We start from the raw sequence: 19,159 nt of genomic DNA, 5'->3' as shown, positions 1-19,159 counted from the left end.
TCCTCTCCACAGTTGTTGTGCCTGGAGGGACCTGCCACCACTCTATGAGCTAAGTATAATATTATGTCTTTTGTATTAGTATTGATACTGGTTTTCTTATTTTATTACATCTGTTAAATTTCAATCCACAAGTCTCCCTCCTTTTCCCAATTCTCTTTCTCAGCTGGGGGAGGGGTCTTGGGTGATAGAACAACTGGTTATTGTTTATCCCTGGAAGCGGGCTAAATGGAACAGCACAAATCCCTGCAGTGGAGCTGAAGGATGCCACCTGAAATGTGCCATGAGGTACCTCTTGCACATCAAAATTTCTGTTCTTCTCATGCCCAAAACTTAGTGCTTTGCCATGCTTGCAGAACATCTACCTGTCTTAATCTTGTTCCTACCCAGAGCCCAGTGTTTTCCCCAGATAAATGGGCATTCAGATCATCCCAAACCAGGGAACATCATGGTGTGAAGTTAAACTGAGCTATACTATGTTATATTCTTTATAGGATGATATTGTTTATAGGATGATATTGCTTGTAGGGCTCAGGCAGCAGAGGCCAAGGAACTCTACATGATAAATAGTGAAACGTCGGCAGCTTCAGATGGTTTTGATCTTTTGTCAGCTCCATGATGATTGATGTGATGAAGCATCTGTGTGCCTGCCTGTATCACTGCAGGCAGTATATCATGGGCAATGCATAGATAAAACATCTCAATATGCAATGGGAGTGTTAGTAGGCACTGGGTCAGGCACTGAAGGCGTGGGCTCTTACTTTCTCTAGTGTAACAAGGTGTTTTGGGTGCTGGAGAAGTGCTATAGGCAGCAGGACACCATCTCCCAGCCCCGAGCAGAGGACTGTGCTGCTTTCAGCTGGCTCAGTACCCCACATACCAGCATTGCCTGTTTTCCCTGTGGTTGGGAGTCTCAACAGCGAGCTGAGAAAACATTGTTGTCCTTTCTCTGGTAACCCAAACTAATTATTGGGAAATTGCTAACTGGGGTTGGACCTAATCCTGTCTCATCAGCACTCTGCCCTTCAGCTGTAACAGCAACGGGGGAAAACTGGAGAGGGTAGGAAAAGGGAAGGCAGAGCAAGCAGCATCTCCAAAAGCCTGGAGGGTTTCTCCTGTGGCTGACTGCCTGCAGGTAGCAGCTCCCCACCAAAACGAGAACATCAACGCAGGTGTCACAGTGCCCTGTGAGTTTTCAACAGCTTTTTGTACAAGCTCCACTATGCTTGGGGTCTAGGACAACATATGACCAATGTGTGCAGGATGGGAGCGGCCCTCGGTCTTACTGAGACCCCACAGCAAGACACCAGAGGGACCAGGTGGACGTGGGGTTGTAGTGGTGGCCTCTGGCCCACGGTGCCTGTGCCCTGTGGATGTTGTTGGATGTCACTAGGCAAGTGTGAGCTAAGGGACCCAGAAAGGTGGAGATGGCCTCCCATAGCTCCTGAGTAACCCTTTCCCTGCTGTGGCTATTAGGAAAGCTCAGTTGGACCTTTGCAGGGGTTGTGATTTGCTTTTGAGCATCCTGAAGGGTTTTCCAGGTCGTATGGTCACAGAGAAAGACACACCCCCCACACACAGACAGTTTTATGGGAGTTTGCAAGTGATCCTGCTTTCTGCTTATTTACATTAATGAATTTCAGAGATGATATGGGCTATGGAGATCAAGCCATGCTGACAAGCTCGAGGTCAGCACCAGTATCTGACTTTAGGTGGGTGGCCAGCCTGTGGCCTGGGTCTGCCTGCTCCTTGGTGTCTTGCATCTCCAGAAGTAGCTGAGACACTGATGGAGACCCAGCAGCGTGCTGGGGACAGGAGGTGCTGTCCTGCGGCATGAATCAGAAGGCAAGGAAGTTGTGGGGAACCCAGAATCACAACTCCCATGACATTTCCCAGTGGAAAACTCTGCCAAATGGATGTTACCAAAATCCTGTTTTAGAAAAACTCCATTTTCCAAAAGGAAAATGGTTTATTTCACCCTTAGAAGATCGCACAGGTTGCCAGGCAAAATTTTCCGTATATCCTTCACTTAGGAGGAGGAGAATGGCTGGAAGGAACCCAGAGGATACCTGAGGTTTCATCCTCTCCCAGGGCTGTGGTGGGTTTATCTTGCCCAAAGAAGCATTTCCTTCCATCCAGTGGTTGCTCCACCTCTGTGGCCTCCCAGAAAACATGAGTCTTGCAGAGCAGCTTGATTCTTATCTCCACAAGATGCCTGCCCTGGGCTCGCAGTGCAGGACCGCCTGCTTGCAGGGTGTTGCAACCTCTCTGGAAGGGGGCCGAGGCATGGGCAATCACATACATTTTGAATTAGGACACCTTTAACTCTTTCTCACGCTGTCTGTGCTGTCCTGTCTTTGTATTTTATAGCTGTTTCCACAGCTGTTCAGCCTCTGGTTTGGACAATTTTCCCTCCCCAAAGGGGGAACCCCGAGGGGCTTCGTTCCCCAACCAGCATTGCAACAGCCCTCTCTGGAGAACAAGTTTGTCATCCCATGTGATTCCTCCTTTCTGAAGGCTGCTTCAGCAGTGTGCTCGTGCTGTGGATGATGGGGAAAACCTCCTCATGTGGACGCTGTGAACTTGGAGTGTGGTGGACATCCATACCCTGCCCAGAACTGCAGAGCTCCCCAGCCTGCTGATGTCCATATTTCCCAGGAGGACACAATAGAAGGAAATCATCTTCTCAACTAGTTACCTTCCACCCCCCTCTAGTGGTTAAGGAGCCAGTTGGGTCTGTGGTGGAGTTGGAGGCAGAGAGGAGCACAGCATTGTGGAGTAATGGCTTGTTAATGCCTTGTTTCATCATCAATGTTATCTGAAGGCCACAAGATGGGTTTCTGCTCAGGTCTAGGGAGACGCGCACACATGCGACACATCCCTGGCATTGCCAAGCTGCAGTCTGAGCCGTGGGCCAGGGTGGTGGAGATGGGGGTCATACCCTGCATCCTCCTTTCTTGCTTTCTTTAAAAAAACATATAAATAATTTTTTTTAAAAAGTCATTATCTTTTCTCCCTAAAGAAAGAAGCTAAAGAATTGAAACTACAATTGTCTACAAGGCATTAAATCTACTGTCCCCAACCCCCCACCTCTGTCTTGAGCCTGTAAGATTATGGGGTTTTGGTTTTATTCATGGGCTGAACCAATTCAAACATGTGGCCGAAAGCCTAGAGAAGAAAGATGTTGTTAATCTGATGCTCTGGCTTCAGTTTCTGATGCTGTCAGCTTCTCAGAGAGTTAAAAATGAGTAGATGAGAACAGAGCTGGGATGGGATAATAAATATCAGGCAAGGAACCCCCTTAGTTTCTCCCCTGTTGCCCTGAGAGATGTTTCGGAGCTGGCAGTAATCATTGCTGAGCAAACATCTGTGTGTGTGTGTGCGTGTGTTCATCTACTTCTTGCTAAACATTGCACGAACAGAGGGGAGGGAGCTCCTCAACGTGCAGGAGCCAAGTGGGACGCCTGAGGCTTAACACGGGGTCTGTGACTTTGTTTTTCCCTCTGTGACCTATCAGACCTGGCCTTTGTGTGACCTAGAGCTGGTGGGCTCCATACATGTCTCTGTGAGACCATGGCTCCAGCACTTCAGCCAGGGATGGCTTTGAAAGCCAAGCAGCACCCTGGCTTGGTGATGGGGTGGTGGTAGGGGCAAGGGGCATGTAGCAATCCCCCAGCTTCTGCTCTCTTGGTTTCATCACCTGGCAGAAGGTTTTTTTTGGGTGTCAGGGAGGAGAAATGTCCTACCCAGGGCAGACCTCACTGACATCTTCCCACGGACACCTCTGCTGGGATGGCAGCATCCCTGCCTCCAGGTGATGGGGAGGGAAATAGCTGTCCTGCCTCCATGGGCAGGGAGACGCTGGGGCAAACCCAGCCCCGGAGAGGCACCCCACAGCTGAGTACCCCCACCTCTCCCCATGTCCCTCATCCTCCTGGCGAGGAGCTCCCCTGCCAGCCCTCCTTGGGAACAGCCCGTCCAGTGTTCCTTCCCCACAGCCATGCCTGCCCCGACCTTTCTCCCAGTGCGGGTCTGGGGACCGTCATGGTTGCCTGAGCTTTGAGATTCCTCTTTTTTCTTTTTTCTTCTTCCCCTTTGGACAGGTTCCAACATGAGTCACTGTCCGCCTCTTCTCCGTAATTAGCGCGCTGGGAGTTGCAAGTATGACTTTGGTGTAGCCTACTAGAATTAATCAAAGTGTATCTTACACATTTAAATGCAGTAAAGCCATCATCCGGCCAAATCCCTCCTGACTGGCACAGCCCTAGCCCCAGTCCTCTCTCCCTCTGCTCTTTCCTCTTCTTTATTTTTTTTTTTTTGGTCTCTTTTATCCTTCCCTTTTAGCACTGTTTCCCACAAATGCTTGTAACCTCTTTTCCCCTTAACTTTGGCAGAGCCCTTCTCAGGGAGGTTTATTTTTTTGTGCGAGTTCTGCAGCCCGTTTCCTTGTGTCCATGAATGTCTCACTGTGGTCGGGTGTTGGGAAGTTGGCGCTTTGGGCTTTGTTTGTTTGCTTCACAGGCTTTTGACATCTTAAATAAGAGAACAATTTTACCATTTGACAATAGGAACATAAACAAGTGATCCGCCCTACTGCTTCTTTCAAATCCCTGTTAAAGCCTCTTCATTTTTAATTGATTTCAGGAGTGACCAAACTTTTTAAGGATCAAAAAATGTGATTTAGGCATTTTTCCCCTCTCTGTTGGCCATCTTGTTGTATAATAGCCATATGGGTGAAAGAGCTCCAGTTGCTTTGTTGATGTAAGCTCTGTGCATTGGTGAAGACCATCTCCAAAGCACTGTCTGAGGATGCACGTTGGCAAAGAAGCCCCCTCTCTAGCCTGCTCAGACTGGGCTCAGGGGTGGGATGCTCAGTGGTCGTGGTGCTGGTGTCTTTTAGAACAGACTTGAAGCTGTGTGCTCAGACTGGTCTCGGGAAAGCAGGGAGCCAGATCTGATAGTAGGGCTCACTAAATGCATTTGCTTGACCCTTATCTTGCTGAGATAAAAACTTTAGGTTTAATTCACACAAAGTCCAGCATCGTCTTTACTCCACGATTTGCATTTGAGGGCAATGCTTGTCTGGGGAGATGAGGTCAGAGCTGCAGACACCACAGTGTGGTTCTTGTGCTACCTGCCATCACTGGTCCTCTGTCAACAAATACCAGAGAGGTAATTTGGCAAACCCAAGGGGCTCTGCAATGGGAATTTTGACTTAGTGAGTGGGTTAGAGGATAAAAACAAGACCAGAGCCCGGGAGGCTGGGACTGAGGAAGGACAGGACATGAAGGGTCCCAGCAGAGAAAAACGCAAGTGCACCTGTGGGTGCATGCTCCCTGCTCCGCACAGGCTGGTTAACCTGGGCAGGAGAGCAGCCACCACAGGCAGCTTCTCCTGAGCTGCCATCACTGCTCTGCTCGGTCTCTGCACTGCACCACGCTCCCAGGATGGGGATTGCTGCGTTCTTTGGACTATGTGGTCCTGCATCTCACATCCTGGCAGCCTTTCCTAAGGTCCTGTGGTGGTCATTAACTAAACACACTTCTCTGCCTGCTCTCTGTAGCTGGAAAGGACAGGCAAAGCCTTGCTATGGTTGTCCAATGTCTTGGGCTGAAGACCTCACCTCAAAAAGGCAGAACTGCTTGCAAGAGCAAAGCTACATTCATCCATTCCCCATCTCGGGCATCTCCTGTGAGAACCGCGCTCTGCGGGTTAAAGGCGTAACTATGTTAGAGTTGTGTCGAAAGAGAATATACATTTTCTTTCATGCAGAGTCATGCTGCTGAGATAAAAGGCATGCTGCAGAAGAGGCTTGATTTGGGGATTTAGCAGTGCAGGTAGGAATGCTGAAAGCTGGCAGGGGGAGCTGGTCTCCATCCGGTATTTTTCCTTGTAACGATGAAATGTTTCTTTCCTGGAAGATTCCTTTGTCTTTCGATACCCACGGTGTCTGCCGTAGCTTAAATTCCTCCCGGATGACTGGCAAGTTCTTAAAGACAAACTTTAGAGTTGGACTTTTGTGTTCCCTCTTCATTTACCCAGCTCTGTTTTCAGTTCTCAGGCTGTACATAGATATATGAGCACTGACTTTTCTAGCAGCAAAATTTCAAAAAGTAGAAATACTGATTTGGGGTGAACTGAAAAATGAAATTATAGAAATTTCTGGAAAACCAAAATTAAAAAAAAAAAAGGAGATATATTTTTTGTCAAGTGAGATATTTGAGTCAGCCTGAAATGAAATATTTTACTTGGACACTGACTGTTTTATATTGAAAAAAAAAAAAAAAGAACTTTCAAATCAAAGTCCTGTCAGAGTTTGCATTTAGAAACACTTGAAATATGCCTTCCTGATTTTTTTGCCGTATTTTGTTGTTAAAACACTCTGTGAAATTTCCGTAAATTGTTGTATTTTTTAAAATATCCATTTAAAAAATATCACCCACCTCTACTTGCTCTGGCTTTCTACGGCTTCCCAAAACCCCAGCCAGCAACCCCCAAATATTTAGCTGCTCTCTGCAATCTAGGAGCCACACATCTGCAAGCCAAATTTCACCTGTAGGTCATTGTCAATAAAGCTGAGGATAGAATCTGAGAGTTTAGGAGTTAATGAAGAGGAAGATGGTTTTTGGCACCAATTTGGGAAAACATCTCAGTCCAGCACAGGCCTGTAGCATGTGCTTAGATGCAAGTGTGCGCGTAAGTCCTATTTGGCACATGTTTGAAGTGCTTTCCTGAGTCAAGGCCTTCAGTTTCAACCTCCTAAAAGTTTTGGCAAACCATGAAATGTGCTTAAAGACAAGAAATGAAAACACGTCGTAGCTGGCAATAACCTTTCAGTTTTGAGGGATGTTCGTTTTATAGGCCAAAGACATATGGGAAAAATTCATACATTTCCCAAATAACAATGCATAGCGTTGGGAACAATTTAATTTGAAACAGCAACACAGGGTTGGGTCATTAATGAATCTTGGATGCACTCATCCACATGCTGCAAAACCTGGCTGGAACAGGGCGCCAGCTAGTTAAGGATGGATGCGCCCTGATGGATTGCCGAACGAGATCCCACCTGCACCTACAGGCTGCTGGTCTGACCCATGACAACCAGCACAGTGCAAGCATGGGTTGTCAGGGGGCTCAGGGTTGAGCACCGACCACCTGCATATCCCTCGGACCTTGTCCAAGGAGGTCCCCAGCGGCCAGCTCTTCCAGAGCCAAGATCTAGAACTCCTCCAGAGCCATCCTGGCAGAGACAGCATGCCTGCAAGTGGGAAGTCGCTCTGCTCCAGTGCTACAAGCATTCTGCAAAGACCTTGGCAGTATGAACTCAGGGGGGAGCCAAAAACATGACAAGGGTGGACAGGCCTTGTGTGTGTGGGAGGTGTAGAGGTCTGTACAGAGACACCACTGCGGCCTCCAAAGACAGAGAGGCTGAGCAGTGAATGGACAGGGTCCTCACAGACTTCTTCCCCTTCTTATGGGAACCAAGCTCATCCCCCCTCCTCATCCTGGAAAGAGGGAAACGTTGAGTCAGGGTAGGTTGCTCTCCATTGCAGCGGATGGGGTTTTGGAAGGAGCCCATTCGAGTTCAGTGCTCGATTCTGCAAGATAATGGGAACACCCCAGCCAGCAGGACTTGGCTTGGGATTTTGACTGTACAAAGGAAACCCCAGGCTCATGGTTCGTTATCCCCACTGCTCGTCATTTGGGTCCATTTCAGATCCAGCCTGTAAAAGGCGGTGGAAAAATTACATGAAGGATCTTGGTTGCACGTCCACTGCATCAGTTGACCCCAGAGTGACAGGGCCCCATGGACCCTTTATTTTTATCCTGGACTGGGGTTGCTTTTCAGTTTTGCAAGCGAGTTGGAGGTTGGGGACTGTGTGACTTCCAGGACAGGATGCAAGCCCAGAGCAAAGAACCCACCCTCTGCCACTAGCCAAAATCCACAGCCTGATTTTCCTTCAAGTTCAAGAGTATGTTTGTGTTGGTAGACCAGACAGTCCTGGAGATCCTGGAGGGGATGATACACGCATGAGTGCATTCCAGCCCTGTTTCCAAACATGAAAGCCTGAATAAGGTAGAGTGAGCTTGCAGCTCCATTTCAGCTTCTGAGCCTCTTGAGCACAGTAGAGATCTTAATCTCATCTGCTGCTGCTTTCATTAGGGCATCATCTGGGAAAACTCCCCCTGAAGATCTGCTGTCGGCACCTGGAGATGTCGTAGGGTAGATAAGGTGAAGGTGATGTGTGCTTTTGCTGGTTTTATATTTATTCAACGTGCTGGAGGAAGCAGTGTGTTCCCACTTAAGCCGATCGGTATCACTAGGAGAGAACTGGGCTTAGATCCTGACTTGGACAATGACAAATTTTTCCTTTTCCCAGCCTTCTTCCTCCCGCCTCTCCTCCTCCTCTTCATTGCAGCTGTATCCACAAGATGGCACCAACCCACAGGCACTATCCTTTGCACTGAACTAGGCTGGGGAGATGAAGACAACCTACTCGGGGGAAACTTTCCTTAACAGCCCTGGCCAAGTGGGCTGGAAAAGCAGAGCTGTCTGAGCTGGGTATGGCCCCCACCACATGCATTGAGTGGGAGATGCACACGTTTACTCCTGGTTGGGGGGGATTTATAGGCACTGTCATTAGCAAATTCATAATTGGTTGTGATGGGAAGTTGTTCACATTGATTGTGTCTCACCTTGTTCATGTTGATTGTGTCCCACCAGGGCATAAATAAAAACATTGGGGATTACAGCAGCTGCTGAGCAGTCATTCACAACAGTTTGGTCCCTGGCCAGGTAACACAGGAAGATGTGCACTCCTAGGCTGAAACTTTCGTGAGACTTTAGAGGAGCCTGACCCCGCGGCTCAGAAATCACCCGCTGGTTTTGAACTCTCCTGTTTCAGTGTGGTCAATGGCAATTGAGACCCAGCTGAAACCACCAAACGTGTCTTTGACCGTGACACCCACTGTGGGATGTGAACCTGTGAACCTGCAAATTCAGGGCAGAAAGTGCATTCAGCTCCAGGAAGGGTCAGGTTGTCCCAGTGGGGTTTTCACAAGCAGCTGTGAAAAGCAGCTCCTAGCTTTCAGCGGGATTTGAGCACTCAAATCCCTTAACCTCTTTTGAAACTGGCTGTCTAAACCACCTCCTCCTTGCGTGGCAGGAGACAACTTATTTTCCCATGCCAGCTGAGCTCTGAAGCTTCCCTCAAAGCAGGAGGGTGCTGTTAGACAAGCAAGCACCAAGAACCGTCACTGCTGGGACGTCTGAAAAAATGCGGTAAGAGAGTCCAGGATTCGTAAAGCAATAGAAAGGCTGAACCTTTTGGGAGACTCAGAGCTGTCCACGGCAGCGGAGGGGAGAGGGGCTTTGCAGCAAGCGCCATTCCTCTCCAGGACATGCGGTTTCTCAAGGAGAAACACAGATGCTTTGTGCTTTGGCTCTTGTGGCTCTTTGACACTGAGCTTTAGCTGGTCCCTAGGATATGAATGAGTGCAAGCATCAAACCTGAAAGCCAGCTGCATTTTCTGCTTTTTCCTTGTTTTCTCTCCAAAGCAAAGCAAGCACATGCGTTTCTGACAGCGGGGTTTGGTTTTGCACTTCCCAGCCCCCAGCATGTCAAACAGGGCACTGATGCTGTGGGAACACGGGTGGCAGAGCCATTAAAACAGGGCAGCAGGACTGCTGATCTGGTGTGAGAAACAGCCGTGAGGTTTCACATCTCTGCCACCTTTATTTTTTCTAGCAGTCCTGACTGGTGCTTTGTAAATTGAAGCACGGGGCAAGACACTGGCCAAAGCTTCCCAAGCAGCTTGGGACTCGGGGTAATAAGGAACTGCCCACTGGTTTTGGGGAATGAAATATCCCTCTTGTTAAAGAGAATGTGAGGGGGGGGGAAAGTCAGCTTGGTGGTACTAAATGAAAATTTATGAGCCAAGATCTTTGAGGAGGAACATAGAGGGAGGTGATGGTTTTGTTTAGAAGTGAAATCACGGGCTTCAAGCCTGACCTTTGGCTTCTCCTGACCCCAATACTAATGAAGGGGAAAGGGTCTGGTCGTATAAACATGTCACAGCATGAGGTTCAGGGGGGTAAGATCTGATTACAGCCCAGCAGAGCTGTACCAGAGGTAGCTGTTCCCAGTCCACACTGTGCTGTGGCCAGATTCCTCCCATCCTGCCTCGAGTGTTTGCCCAGAACGGGGCTGGGGATGTGTGTGCTGCAGCCTTCTTTCAGAGAGCTTTTGCCTTTATGTGTCCTGCTCTTTCTCACCTAATCCCCCTTCACCCATCATGGGGAAGGGGGGGGATGTAGACAGAGGAGATCCCGTGCACCATGTTGCACAGAATGGAGCTGGATGTTAGGGCAGGGACACATCCACAGAGGGCTTTGGTCCCACTCATCCCACATGGTTGCGGAGGTGTGCACAGTGAGAGCTCTGCAGGTGTGATGGACATTTTGAGGAATTTCTTGCAAATGACTGGCAGGAAGGGCAGTTTTTAGTAACGTAAAATATCTCCTCACTCTAGTGGGAACACACTGCTCTTGCAGCGTTTGCAACAAAAATGTTGGCATTGTTGAGTTAATTCTATTTTAATGCAGCATTAATAAGCATGGGCTAACAAAGGCAGTGCTGAAGTCCCAGAGCAGAGAAGCAGAGTTTAGCATGAATGAAACTATAACCTGAGAACAACAGTTGATATATGAAAAATTGGTCTGAGGCGAAGCCTGAATGAACCATCCATCACCACGCTGAGGTATTCACGTGAGGTCCATAAGAGCAAGCAGGTCTTTACTTACCTTCCTTTCTGCACTGCATGCTAATCCTCTTCTTTCTCTGCACCCCTCTCTTCCTTTGTACTCATGGTTCCTTTTCTGTAGCTGTGGAAGGTAGAGGTAGTGCTCAGTGTTGTTTCTCCAGAAGGGACAAATCTCACCCCACCCCAGCCCACTGCCATACTGTGTGAAGGGTGGGACTCAAGATTTGATGGATATTTATTCTCTGCTGCCTTTTAGGTGGTGCAAGCGCCCCCTCAAGTAGCTCAGCTTGTCCCTGCACCCTGATGAGACAAGGATGTTCTGTTGTAGGAACTGGTGACTGAAGGACAAACCCAACCTCAGCACAAGTGGGCCGTGGACCACAAGGTGTCCCCAGCTGTGGCAATGTGCCCAGAGATGCATGGTGGTGGCATAGGGCATGATGCCTGAATGTAGCTGGCGGCGATGACACAGCTCCATTGCTGCTGAGCAAGGGGCTGCAGGGAGACCTGCCTGTGAGGAGAGCGAGCCAGGTACTAACTCGTGCAAACAACTCTCCAGCCAACTCTTCTGACTTCATATATCCCTTGGGTGGGGGGAGAAAATTAATTGGAAGGAAATTAACTTCCCTTCATGGCCAAGATGTTCAAAATTGAGTGCAGGCACAACCGCATCCACCCCTCTCTAGGGTGGAACAGCAAATGGCATCCCTGTGCTCTCCTGGCAGCACCTCTCCTGGCATCTCACCTGGGGTACTTGGGATGCCATGAGGCCTCCAGGAGACCACAACTCCTTGGCTTGCATCACTCCCACAAACTGCAAGGACCTGGATGAACTCGGATGTCCTTGTGCTCTCTGGGAACATCGGTGCCCACCAGGTACCACAGCCTGGTGCCATGTGTCCGTCGGAGGGAAGGTGGCATTTGTGGGGCAGGGTGGTGGCCATGGGGCTGAACAGGTGCTGGCTGTCATTGTCGCTGTTGCGTAGAGGAAGCTCTGATGAAATGCGGTCTGGTGGAGACCAGTGGAGCAGGATAGAGGTGTCCAGAGGAAAGCAACGGAGAAAAAGCAGAGCAAATATGGAGGTCAGAGGCCTCATCTTGGATAGATGTCATGGCTAAAGAGTGACTGAGGTGGGCCAGGCTCATGCGTAGGGTAGATATGCAACTGGCCCTGTGGATGGCATCTGCCAGCTTTGGCATGAGCCATACAAGCAAGGCGAGAGGGACTGTGTCCACGGAGCTCCTTGCCCTGCGTTTTGGGTCCACCACCCTGCCAGGACTTGCCCTGCCTGCCGCTTTAGTGGAGAGCCCTGTGCAGCCCCCAGCCTTTGCTGAGCACTCAAAAGGGCAAGGAGGAGGAAGATGCTCAGCCAGCTCCTCATGCCACATGTGAGGAAGCAAGGGTATGTCAGAAGGAGCGGGGCCAGGGTCAAAATCCGGTGGTGCAGGTGCCAGGGCTGAGCCCTGGTGCCAGAGCCAGGCGGGCCGGGGGATCGTGGCGCGAGTCCCCACCTCCCACAGCGCTCTTCAAGCCGCTGTCTCGCGCATCGCCGGGACCGCGCCAGCTGGTCCCTCGCCCAGTTCCTGCTGAGTTTCCACCAGATCACTAATTTGGGAAAGCAAGCTGCAGTCTGGCAGGCCGCTCTTGAAAGAGGTTTCTGAAATAAGGATGTTAGGAAATTTCATTATGTATCTTGCGGCCATGTGCGAAGCAGGAATGGTTTTTTCAAATAACTACCCGGACAGCTCAAAGACGTGATGAACTGCAAATGACCCACAGAGCCCATTGTTTGTAGTAGCTGGTGAAAAAGCCACAACGACCAAGGCAGGGATGTCAGACCCGGGTTGAAACAATGCTGCTTGAAGTGGTGGCGTGAAGCTTGGGCGGGGGAGAGTCCCCTTCAGCAGTGTGACTTGGTGCACGGTGAGGGGGACAAAACATTGACAATAAGGAAAAACCCAGAGCAAACCATGCAAGTCCCCAGCCTCAAGCTACCTTCGCATGAGAGTGAATTTACGCTGGTGTGCCATGCCGTCGAGCATGCCAGCATTGCAAAGGCTCAACTGGAAGCACATGCTCCATCCGTATTCGTCATCCAGGCTGGAGTATGGAGAAGGGAGGCTAACCCTTTTGTAAGTGTTGGCCGGAGGAAATATGACTTATCTCAAAGAAATGAATCATGTTTCACCAAATGCTTCCTGCAGAAATATTTTTCTCACAGCCTTTGTTTGGGGTTTTGGCAGATCTGGAGTTGCTGGCGTTAGCAAAAGGCGTCCCTCCCGCCCACTGTTCCTGGGGCTTGAATAGGAAGTAAGAAATAAAGGCAGAGGGTACGTGGAAGGCTAAATCCATCACCACTTCTGCTCTGTGCTGCCACAGGATGTGAAGCTTAAAGGCAAATTTCAAAGGAGATCCCCAGATAAAGTCAAGGAGAGCTGTGTGCTTGGCTGCTCTTGCAAACGTACCCATGCTGGGCAGTCGGCTTGCAAATCTGCCTTTGCAGGCTCATACAAATCCCTGTCAGGTGCTGAAGTCGGTTTGAAACCAGCCCCTAGTTCATTCTTTCTTTCCTGAAAACTAGCATTTTGGGAGGGAGAAAGGGGGATATCTCCTGTGTGCGTTTCAGAAAATGTGCGGTTCACCCCAGGAAAAAAAAAAGAAAAAGCTATGTTTTGATTTGCAAACCAATCCTTAGCTCCTTGTCTCCTTCTGCAAAGGCTTTGACAACGTTCCTGTCTGCCTGCAGGGAGACAGCAGCACCATTTGCAAACGCAGTCCAGGGTCACAGTTCAGGAGGGGAGAGAGGAAAAAGTCTGTCTTGATTCTGGAGAACTTTGAATTTTTTTTCTTCCCAAAGGTAGGGAATTTTTCATGGGAAGGCAATTTCATTCCTCTGCCTGGTAGGCTCACTGATCATTTTAAAATAGACCCCTGAGGGAATAAGGCCTTTAAAAGCTCCATTTGCTCCCAGTCATTTTACACAGTAACCCAAGCTGAAGTGAAAGATCTTTATTTAAATATGAATTAAGCTCCAATCTTACTCTTTACTGCATTATTTTCCTTTGAGGTTAACTTTGATATTATTTCAAAGTCTTGAAGCTAACAAAATGCTGGCCAATATTTAAAGTGACAGGAGAGTTCTGGAAAAAGATTTAGGAGGCAACTAAAGTCTTTCAGCACAGGGCTCTGAAACAAGACAGGAAATCATAAAAGGGCTGAGTGCACTTTACCATGCTCAAAACAAATTCTGAGACTACAACGGCGAGTGGAATGGCATCGAAACCACAAAAAGCATCAAGATACAGCTGAAAAACCTCCATCAGCTTGAATTATTCCATTAAAACATGGGTGAAATGCTGGTAAGATATGACGTTTGCTTCTTATTGGGCTTTAGGTGATCAGCTTATAGCTACTGATTTGGTGCTAGAAGTGGGAGAAAGGGGTAAAGATAAGACAAACTCATGATTTTTAATGCACTGTGAAGACAGCATGCCTGAATGATGAAGGGATGGGTTGTGGAACTGGGTCTTCTTCTAGGCTTGACCTCTCCTTTGACCTTTCATGGCTCCCAGCAATCCATCTGCTACTGAAGCAGCTGCTGGAAGAGGTTTTTGTCTGCCTGAGGAAGGTGGAAGAGAGCCCCAAGGGAAGGGTCTGCTCCTCCCAAACCACCACGCACGTTGGCCAGCCAGGTGGGGCTCAACATGGAGTCCCAGGGAAACATTGGTGAAGCTTTCTTGGGGTGGTGGGCATTGCTTCTTGATATCTGTAATTGTAGTCTCTCCTCTCATTGAGTACTTTGAAAGGGATCTCCAAAGTCCAAGCATCCAGAAGCCATCGATTGTTTTTGAGAGCCATGTTTAGTTGAATCCAGCAATGAACAGAGCCCTCATTCAAAATACCTGAGGGCATTTCTGGACAATGATGTGAGCAAAGCTAGGCAGAACCAATGGAGGCCACGTCCGTATTGGAACGAGAGTTGTGCCGTACAGGGGACAACCACCTGCGATGCTTTGCTCCTCAAGCCTGACCAGGTGACATGTGAGATTAGTTTCAGCAAAAATCTTGGTCAACAGCACTTTCAAATCAGTTGTGATTTCTGGGTACAATTTTTGTCTTTATGTTTAACCCTGATAAAGGCCACTTTGTCATTATGCTTCATAACAGCAGTAAATACAAGATTTATCCTTATCCTGACCATACAGCTGACTGCATATGGGTGCCCTCAAAGGCTCACGGGCTCCCTTCTCTTCCAGGCTTGGGTGGGATGCAAGCTCCCCTAGCTGAGGTCTCAGTGCCAAGACGATGATAACCAACATAGACCTCTGTTTGCGGTCATCCTTCTAGGGGGGCTGACTTTGCCGTCCTAGAAATGGTGCCTGGGTGGTCCCAGTCAAGCGAGGGCTCCAAGTTTACAAGCATCCCTGGGAAAAATTGTCAGCGCTCCCCCCCTTCCCAGCGCTCCTGGGCTGTGTGAAAATGGGGTGGCCTTGGGGGAGGCCAGGGAGAAAGGAGAGAGCCCAAGGGGGGGGACTTGGGGTTTGGATTTTTTTGGGTTTTTTTATAGATATATTTTCATTTGATCTGTATCAAGGACTCTAGCTGAAAATGCAAGTGGCAGCTGAAGATGTTTTCCCCTTTTGAAAATGGGAGGGTTTGTAAGTGCTTAGCTGAGCTGGGATTGAGCAAATTAAAAAAAAAAATTAAAAATATCAGTACACTTCACATCACCACCTTAGCGCTTGGCTTCTTTCCAGTGAATATTTTGCTTTGTTGTCTAGCCGGACCCCTGCACAAAATAGCATGTGCTGAGTGCTTTCTGCAGCCTTTCACGTAGGCACAGACCAAACAGTCCAGGACCGACATTTAGCCAGGCTTCATGTGTGTGTGTGTGCTGCCATGGAGGAGCAACGCTGCTGTCGGGAGCTATCGCCTGCTGTGTTAAGGGGTTTTTGGTTTCATTCTCTTTTGCACAAGAGAGTCTGTCCCTGCCCGCAGGCATATCTCTTCACCTCTCACAGGGCCCTGGGGTTTCATGCAGGGGTAGGATTGGGAAGGACAAAGTGGTTGCCTTGGGAATTGGGGTGAATAGTGTGATAAATGCCATTGAAAAAAACCCCTATGTATGAAAAAGGAAAGTAAATACGTCTATGTAATGTCCTGTGTGTGACAATGCAGCTGCAGTTTTAGGGTCTGGGTTTTACCTTTACTTTGGCTGCTTCCTGACTGACCCACATTGCTGGCTATGGGCTGCAGCTCATGCAAGATGAACTCATACAAGATGAAAAGCCTTTTCAGCAGCTGATTGAAACGCGCGTCTCTCTATTCATCAATTCAAATGTGTTTTCTGTTAAAAATATGTTATCCGGAGAGTTTACAGCTCTCAAATTGTCAGGACTTTTTGGAGTGTTGGCTAGTCTCAGTTTTCCCCTCAGGAACTGAAACCACTCATCTGAGCCCCATGGCATGGCTGTTTTCTGACCAGCTTTTATAGTTACTATTTTTTCTGCCTGAAAAAAAAAAAACCACATTGCATATTGTTTCTGGGCTCCGAATTTACCTATCCATGGCCATTCACCGATGGGAGCTTTGGCTAACCCCCCAGAATTCGTGGAAGAGGTACCACCGGGTGCTTGTGAGCATTTATTATCCCTAGTGGTTGCTAGTGCACTTGGCAGAGAGAAAGACAAAATGCTTTGATCTGCCATCACAGGCCGTTAAGTGCATGGCATTGGAGCATGGGGTTCAGCAGCCCTGACCCTTTGTAGCATTAAGGAAGGCACATGGCAGCTATGGTGGCACTGTTATAGCTGCACACATCTGACCTGTGGCTTGGGTAGGTCTGACCATCTCCTCCTGGTCCTGGGAGGATGGAGCAGCACAGCAGGCTCTTCTGACAAGCCATTAATAAGGCTGAAGTTGGGTTTGGGTGCCCATGCTTGGAAAATGTCCCTCCTTGTGGTGAAATCAGTTTGGCACACTCTGGAGCATCATTAAATATTAACAAAAATTGCAGAAACTAACACACAAACACACCCCTGGGGAAAAAAATATATTCCATTTGCTGCATGACACGCTTGCATTGCATGACATGTGTTAAATTCACCTCCTTAAATGGTATTTTTGGCTCTACTGGTACCAACAGCCCAGACTGAGATGTCATTGACTTTTAAGAAAGCAAGAGCTTCTAATGGATATGATGTGCTTTACTCTATGCAACTGCTCTTGTTTTAAAATAAACATTTGACGTGCAAGCTCTGAAACCTATCAGGCAATTAATGCATCTGATACACACATCTATGTTCTTGATTTGGCATGTTAAAATGTTTTTCTCTGAAGCTGGTTTAGATGGAATGACATGATTTATTTTTTAATGGCTCTAGACACCACAGCGTTGCTTCCCCCCCCCCAGTCAATTATCCTTCACCATCTCTTCTTACTCCCCCCCAAGACATCACTCCCTGCCAATTTCTGCACAGATCTTTCTTACAAAGCTCTCTTTCGCCTCTTGCTTTGCAAAGTCGAGTTTATAATCCCAGCAGCCAATGCTGAGGCTCCCAAACTGCCTTTGCCAGAGACCTGCCCTTTAATCAGTCTCCCTCTGCCACCTCAGTGTTGCAGCCCAGATGCTCTCAAGCTAACCAGCATCATCGTTAATCCAGCAGGGAACGGGTGTGAGAAAAAAAACTCATTTGGGATGATTTAGCCCCATGTTTCCAGATCCACTGTGATTGTTCTTTAAAGGATTTTTTTTTTTTTTTTCCAGGATGAATTCTTTTTAAACATGTTATTTATGACCTGGAAATTGAAACCTGACTTCAGCATGTGTATGACCAAGGGTCTGACAGGCTCTGCAAGGTGGTGGAGGAAGGTTAGTGAGCACTAGCAGAGCCCACCAGTGTTTTCTCATGGGGCGGAAGGTAAGTAGGAAGGAGGAGCAGAGCAGTGATGCTGTAATGCAACTAACGCTTTTTGCCTGGCTTTTGTGGGTTACGCATCTCTTCTGGGCACAATATGCAAAGGTCTCTCTGGGTCATGGGCACAGCTTTTCCATCGCTGTGTGCCCGTGCAGCCCCTCTTCTCTTTGAGAAATGCTTGCCCTCAGCATTTCCACCAGCAAGCGTGATGGAGAAGAACTTGTTACTCTAGCTGAAGGCAAGCGTGCAGAGCAGTGGGTCTGATGCACACCAAGATGTGTTGCATTTTGCTTAATAAAGGGCTCTGCTGAGAGCAAAAGCCACGCAAGCAGTGTGTTGGAGACCACAGTGCTGAAGAGGTGCGTGCCTCCTCTGCAGCACCTGCAGCCCGTGAAAACCTCCTTAGCCAGGGTGCAAGGAAATAACCAACTGCTCCTGGTATGTGCAGACATCAGCCCAGATAAGTGATGCTCGTACCTTCTGCACCCCATCACCCCCCTACCTGGGAAACAGCTTTTGGCCAAATCGGTGAGTGTCAAAACATCGCGGGGTGCAAGGAAGCGGCTCAGCTTCTGCTTGGAGCTGTGCAGTGAGGAATGTAAATCTCATACCCCCGGTAGCTGCATGACATCTTTATTTTTTATTGGCAAGAGAAGCAGTATACACAGCGACATTGCAGTCTCTTAGCTCGTTAAAAATATCTCAATAAATAAAACAAATAAGCAACATATACACTGGAACAGAAAATGAAAAAAAAAAAGTGGGGGGGTGAGCGGTAGCAAATCATGGAGCAATAAGGAAGAGGCGGTAGAGTGTGGAGGGCAGTCTGTAATCCAGGCTGTACTTGAAACAAATCATGCAGGGAGCTGGGGACATGGTGGGCTTTTTTCTTCTTTTTTGTTTCTTTCTGAGAGCCTTGGTCCAGTTTTGACATTACTGTACAAGAAATCAGGTTTTGAATTTCAAAAAATAGACAAAAAAAAAAAAGAAAGAATACAGCTAAGGGGAAGTAAAATCCAAACCCAAAGATTTCTCATAAATGTATTCCTGAATTAAGATTTTTCAGAAAAAAAATTAGAAATAAAACCAAACACACAGACAGACAGACACAAAACCCAACAACAATGAACAACCAGGAATGTTGCTTCTTTTTTCTCTTTGGTCAGTCGCTTGGGGAGAGATGTTGCAAAGGTTCAGACCGTTAGATTCGGTGCTGTTTTCTGCTCAGTCTAAGTGCTCCGCAAGAGTTCAGAGTGAGGGAGGTCAAGAGGGGTCTTTTGGACCAGTTTACTTGAGGTTGTTAAGGTTTCAGAAGCTACAAACTTGGATACATCCCAATTCCACTTCAGTCTCAGACACTGGACAGTCTGGAGAGAAGAAAAAAAAATAAGAAAAGAAAAATAAATACACCACATACAGGACATCTTTCTGGGATATGTTGTCTCGTAAGGTCTTTCCCCCTACAAATCAAGGCTGTAGT

At 48.1% G+C, this 19,159-nt stretch overlaps 1 protein-coding gene across 1 annotated transcript in view; it reads right to left on the bottom strand.

Annotated features, from left to right (window-relative positions):
- Positions 1–18,782: 18,782 nt before the first annotated feature.
- TWIST2 (twist family bHLH transcription factor 2) overlaps positions 18,783–19,159 on the bottom strand; it is a 37,598-nt gene continuing 37,221 nt past the window's right edge. The window contains exon 2 of the mRNA XM_068408135.1: positions 18,783–19,046. The gene's annotated coding sequence lies outside the window, so the exon portion shown is untranslated. The remainder of the gene's footprint in view (positions 19,047–19,159) is intronic.

Source organism: Nyctibius grandis, chromosome 9 (assembly GCF_013368605.1).
Source record: "Nyctibius grandis isolate bNycGra1 chromosome 9, bNycGra1.pri, whole genome shotgun sequence".
NCBI lineage: Eukaryota > Metazoa > Chordata > Aves > Nyctibiiformes > Nyctibiidae > Nyctibius > Nyctibius grandis.
The sequence above is the reverse complement of the archived record's forward strand: the minus strand, read 5'-3'. Positions and strand labels throughout refer to the sequence as shown.